The sequence below is a fragment of the Eschrichtius robustus genome, chromosome 2 (assembly GCF_028021215.1).
Source record: "Eschrichtius robustus isolate mEscRob2 chromosome 2, mEscRob2.pri, whole genome shotgun sequence".
NCBI lineage: Eukaryota > Metazoa > Chordata > Mammalia > Artiodactyla > Eschrichtiidae > Eschrichtius > Eschrichtius robustus.
Window position 1 is genome coordinate 69,604,731 of NC_090825.1, and position 5,480 is coordinate 69,610,210.

Genomic DNA, 5,480 nt, shown 5'->3' on the forward strand with positions numbered 1-5,480 from the left:
ACTACAAACCAAAAATCTATAAAAGATACACACACAAAAAAGAGAAAATAATCCAAACATAAACTAAAGATAGTCATCAAATCAGAAGGGAAGAGAACAAAAGAAGAAGAAAGGAACAAAAAGAACTACAACACAACCCCCAAATAATTAATAAATTGGCAATAAGTACATACCTATCAATAATTACTTTAAATGTAAATGGACTAGACACTCCAATCAAAAGTCATACGGTGCTCTTTCCTGGCTGGAACCATGGAGGGTGCAGAAGAGAAGAAAAAGAAGGTTCCTGCTGTGCCAGAAACCCTTAAGAAAAAGTGAAAGATGGGACTTCCCTGGTGGTCCAGTGGTTAAGAATGCCTTCCAATGCAGGGGACACAGGTTCAATCCCTGGTTGGGGAACTAAGATCCTACATGTCACAGGGCAACTAAGCCTGTGCACTCTAGAGCCTGTGCACCACAAACTAGAGAGCCCATGTGTTGCAACTACTGAGCCCATGTGCTCTGGAGCCCGCATGCCACAACTAGAGAGCCTGCACACTGCAACTACTGAGCCTGGGCACTCTGGAGCCCATGCGCCACAATGAAAGATCCCACGTGCTGCAATGAAGATCCCACATGCTGCAACTAAGACCCAATGCAGCCAAATAAATAAATAAATAAATAAATGAATACATTTTTTTTTTAAAAAAAGAAAAAGTGAAAGAATTTCACAGAGCTTAAGATCAAGAGCCTACGAAAGAAATCAAAAAGATGTTTTGAAAGGCAAGGAGGAAGCTTATCTATGAAAAAGCTAAGCACTATCACAAGGAATACAGGCTGACTGAAATCTGAACAGCTAGGATGGCAAGAAAAGCCGGCAACTTCCAGGTACCCACAGAACCCAAATTGGCATCTGTCATCAGTATCAGAGGTATCAATGGTGTGAGCCCAAAGGTTCGAAAGGTGTTGCAGCTCCTTCACCTCTGTCAGATCTTCAAGGGCATCTTAGTAAAGCTCAACAAGGCTTCAATTAACATGCTGAGAATTGTGGAACCATACATCGCATGGGGGTACTCAAAACTGAGGTCAGTAAATGAATTGATCTACAAGCGTGGTTTTGGTAAAATCAACAAGAAGCAAACTGCCCTGATGGATAATGTGTTGATTGTTTGATCTCTTGGCAAACATGGCATCATCTTCACGGAGGATCTGATTCATGAGATCTATATTGATGGAAAACTTTTCAAAGAAGTAAACAACTTCTGTGGCCCTTCAAATTGTCTTCTCCATGAGGCAGAATGAAGAAAAAGACCACCCATTTTGTAGAAGGTGGAGATGCTGGCAACAGGAAAGACCAGATCAACAGGCTTATTAGAAGGATGAACTAAGGTATCTACCATGATTACTTTTGTAATCTAGTCAGTTAATAAACAGTGACTGTTTTCAAATTGAAAAATAATTTCACAGAGTGGCTGAATGGATACAAAAACATGATCCATATATATGCTGCCCACAAGAGACTCACTTCACATCTAAAAATACACACAGGCTGAAAGTAGTGGATGGAAAAGGTATTCCATGCAAATGAAAATGAAAAGAAAGCCAGGGTAGCAATATTTATATTAGACAAAATGACTTTAAAACAAAGCCTGTAACAAGAGATAAAGAAGGATATTACCTAATGATCAAGTGATCAATCCAAGAAGAAAACATAACAATTTAAAATATACATGCACACAACATAAGAGCACCTAAATACATAAAGCATATATTAACAGACACAAAGGGAGAAACTGACAGCAACACAATAATAGTAAGGGCCTTTAACAGCCCCACTTAAATCAATGGACAAATCATCCAGATAGAAAATTAATAAGGAAACACTGGCCTCAAATAACACATTAGACCAAATGGATTTTATACACATATATAGACCATTCTAACAAAAAGCAATAGAGTACACATTCATTTCAAGTGCACATGGAACATTCTCCAGGATAGATTACATGTTAGGCAACAAAACAAACTCTCACTAAATTTAAGAAAACTGAAATTATATCAAGTATCTTTTCTGACCACAAGTCTATGAGACTAGAAATCAACTACAATGAAAAAACTGCAAAAAACACAAACACGTGGAGCTAAACAATATGCTACTAAACAACCAATGGATTACTGAAGAAATTAAAAAAGAAATTTAAAAATACCTGGAGACAAATGAAAATGGAAGCACAAAGATCCAAATCCATGGGAAGCAGCAAAAGCAGTTCTAAGAGGGAAGTGTATAGAAATATAAGCCTAAGAAATCTCAAGTAAACAAACTAACCTCACAACTAAAGGAATCAGAAAAAAGAAAACAAACAAAACCCAAAGTTAGAAGATATAGAAGAAATCTAAGTGTCCATTAACAGATGAATGGATAAAGAAGATGTGGAATATGGAATGGAATACTACTCAGCCATTAAAAAGAATGAAATTTTGTCATCTGCAGAAGCATGGATGGACTTGAAAGGTATTATGCTAAGTGAAATAAGTCAGAGAAAGAAAGACAAATACTGTATGATATCACTTATATGTAGAATCTAAAAAAACACAACCAACTAGTGAATATAACAAAAAAGAAACAGGCTCACAGATATAGAGAGCAAATTAGTGGTTACCAGTGGGGAGAGGCAAGAGGGAAGGGGCAATACAGGGGTAAGGGATTAAGAGGTACAAACTATTATGTATAAAATAAACTACAAGGATATATTGTACAATACATGGAATATAGTCAATATTTTATAACTACAAATAGAGTAAAATCTTTAAAAATTTTGAATCACTACATTGTTCACATGTAACTTATCTAATATTGTATATTAACTATACTTCAATTAAAAAATAGGATTAAAAAAGGGGGTCCTTGTTTGTGGAAGGTTCAGTGCTCCAATGAAATGAAATACAACTTTGATTAAAAGATCTGAAATGATGTCCTGTCCCCATTGGCCACAAATTGAGCTTTGAGGTTAGAGTCACAACATTTCTCTGGCAAATCCTTCAAATACCTAGTCACCATTTGAAAGAAAAACTGTTTTAAATGCAATGTTATACATTATGGTAATATTAAACCTTCCTTATGTTAAAAACAAAACAAAACAAAAAACCCAAAGTTAGTAGAACAACAACAATAAAATTAAAGATCAAGGCAGAAATAAATGAAATAGAGACTAAAAAAGTTAGAAAAGATCAATGAAACTAAGATCTGGTTCTTCAAAAAGATAAGCAAAATTTATAAACATTCAGTCAGTCTAGTCAAGAAAAAGGAGAGCCCATATCAATAAAATTAGAAATGAAAAAGAAGTTACAACTGATGCTCAAGAAATACAAAGGATTATAAGAGATTACTATGAACAATTATATGCCAATAAAATGGACAACCTAGAAGACATGAACAAATTCCTAGAAATGTATAATCTCTCAAGACTGAACCAGGAAGAAATAGAAAATACAAACAGACTAATTACCAGTAATGAAAATGTCAGTAAAAAAACAAAAAAACAAACAAACAAAAACCCTCTCAACAAACATAAATCCAGGAAGAGCTTCACAGGTGAATTATACCAAACATTTGAGAAGAGTTAACACCTATCCTTCTCAAACTATTTCAAAGAATAGCAGAGAAAGGAATGTTTCTTAACACATTCTATGAGGGCAGCATCACCTGATACCAAAATCAGACAAAGATATCACAAAAAAGGAAATGACAGGCTAAAATCATTTTGAATATAGACTCAAAAATACTCAACAAAATATTAGCAAACTGAATTCAACAATATATTAAAAGGATCATACATCATGATTAAGTGGGATTTATCCCAGGGATGCAAGGATGATTCAATATCCACAAATCAATGTGATACACCACATTAACAAAATGAAGAATAAAAATCGTATGATCATCTCAACAGATGCAGAAAAAAACATCTGACAAAATTCAACATTCATTTATGATAAAACCCCCAGAAAGTGGGTATAGAGGGAACATACCCAACATAATAAAGGCCATTATGATAAGCCCATAGCTAACATCATACTCAAGATGAAAAGCTGAAAGCATTTTCTCTAAGATCAGGAGCAAGACAAGGATGCCCACTCTCACCAATGTAATTCAACATAGTATAGGAAGTCCTAGTCACAGCAATCAGACAAGAAAAAGAAATAAAAGGAATCCAAATTGGAAGGGAAGAAGTAAAACACTCACTGTTTGCAGAAGACATGATATTATACATAGAAAATCCTAAAGATGCCAACAAAAAACTATGAGAGCTTGTCAATGAATTTGGTGTAGTTGCAGGATACACAATCAATATACAGAAATCTGTTGCATTCCTATACACTAACAATGAACTAGAAGAAAGAGAAATTAAGAAAATAATCCAGTTTACCATCACATCAAAAAGAATTAAAGAACCTAGAAATAAATCTAAGGAAGTAAAAAACCTGTACTCAGAAAATTATGAGACACTGATGAAAGAAATTGAAGATGACACAAACAGATGGAAAATTACACTGTATCCATGGATTAGAAGAATTACTATTGTTAAAATAACCATACTACCCAAGGTGATCTACAAATTCAATGCAATCCTTATCAAAATACCAATGTCTTTTTTCACAGAACTAGAACAAATAATTTAAAATTTTATATGGAAACACAAAAGAGCCCAAATAGCTACAACAATCTTGAGAAAAAAGAATAGAGCTGGAGAAATCCTGTCCCTGACTTCAGACTATACCACAAAGCTACAGTAATCAAAACAGTATGGTATTGGCACAAAAGCAGACATATAGCTCAATGGAACAGAATTGAGAGCCTGTAAATAAACTCATACACTTATGGTAAATTAATCTATGACAAAGGAGGCATGAATATACAGTAAGGAAATGACAGTCTCTTCAATAAATGGTGCTGGGAAAACTGGACAGCTACATGTAAAAGAATGAAATTGGAACATTTTCTTACACATATACAAAAATAAACTCAAAATGGATTAAAGACCTAAATATAATACCAGAAACTTTAAAACTCCTGGAATTCAACATAGGCAGAACAGTCTTTGACATGAATTGTAGCAATATTTTTTGGGGGTTTGTCTCCTAAGGCAAAATATATAAAAGCAAAAATACACAAATGGGACCTAATGAAACTTAAAAGCTTTTGCACAGCATAGGAAACTATCCACAAAATGAAAATACAACCTACTGAATGGGAGAAAATATTTGCAAATGATATGACCAACAAGCAGTTAATAGCCAAAATATATAAACAGCCCATACAACTCAACATCAAAAAAACATACAACTTGATTAAAAAAATGGGTAGAAGAACTGAATAGACATTTTTCCAAAGAAGACATACATATGGCCAACTGGCACATGAAAAGATGCGCAACATTGCTAATTATTAGAGAAATGTAAATCAAAACCACAATGAGATACCGTGTCACATCTGTCAGGAT

The 5,480-nt window shown here is 34.3% G+C and overlaps 1 pseudogene; it reads left to right on the plus strand.

The window, feature by feature from the left end:
* Positions 1–252: 252 nt before the first annotated feature.
* LOC137758867 (large ribosomal subunit protein uL30 pseudogene) lies at positions 253–1,375 on the plus strand (annotated as a pseudogene).
* The last annotated feature ends 4,105 nt before the right edge of the window (positions 1,376–5,480 follow it).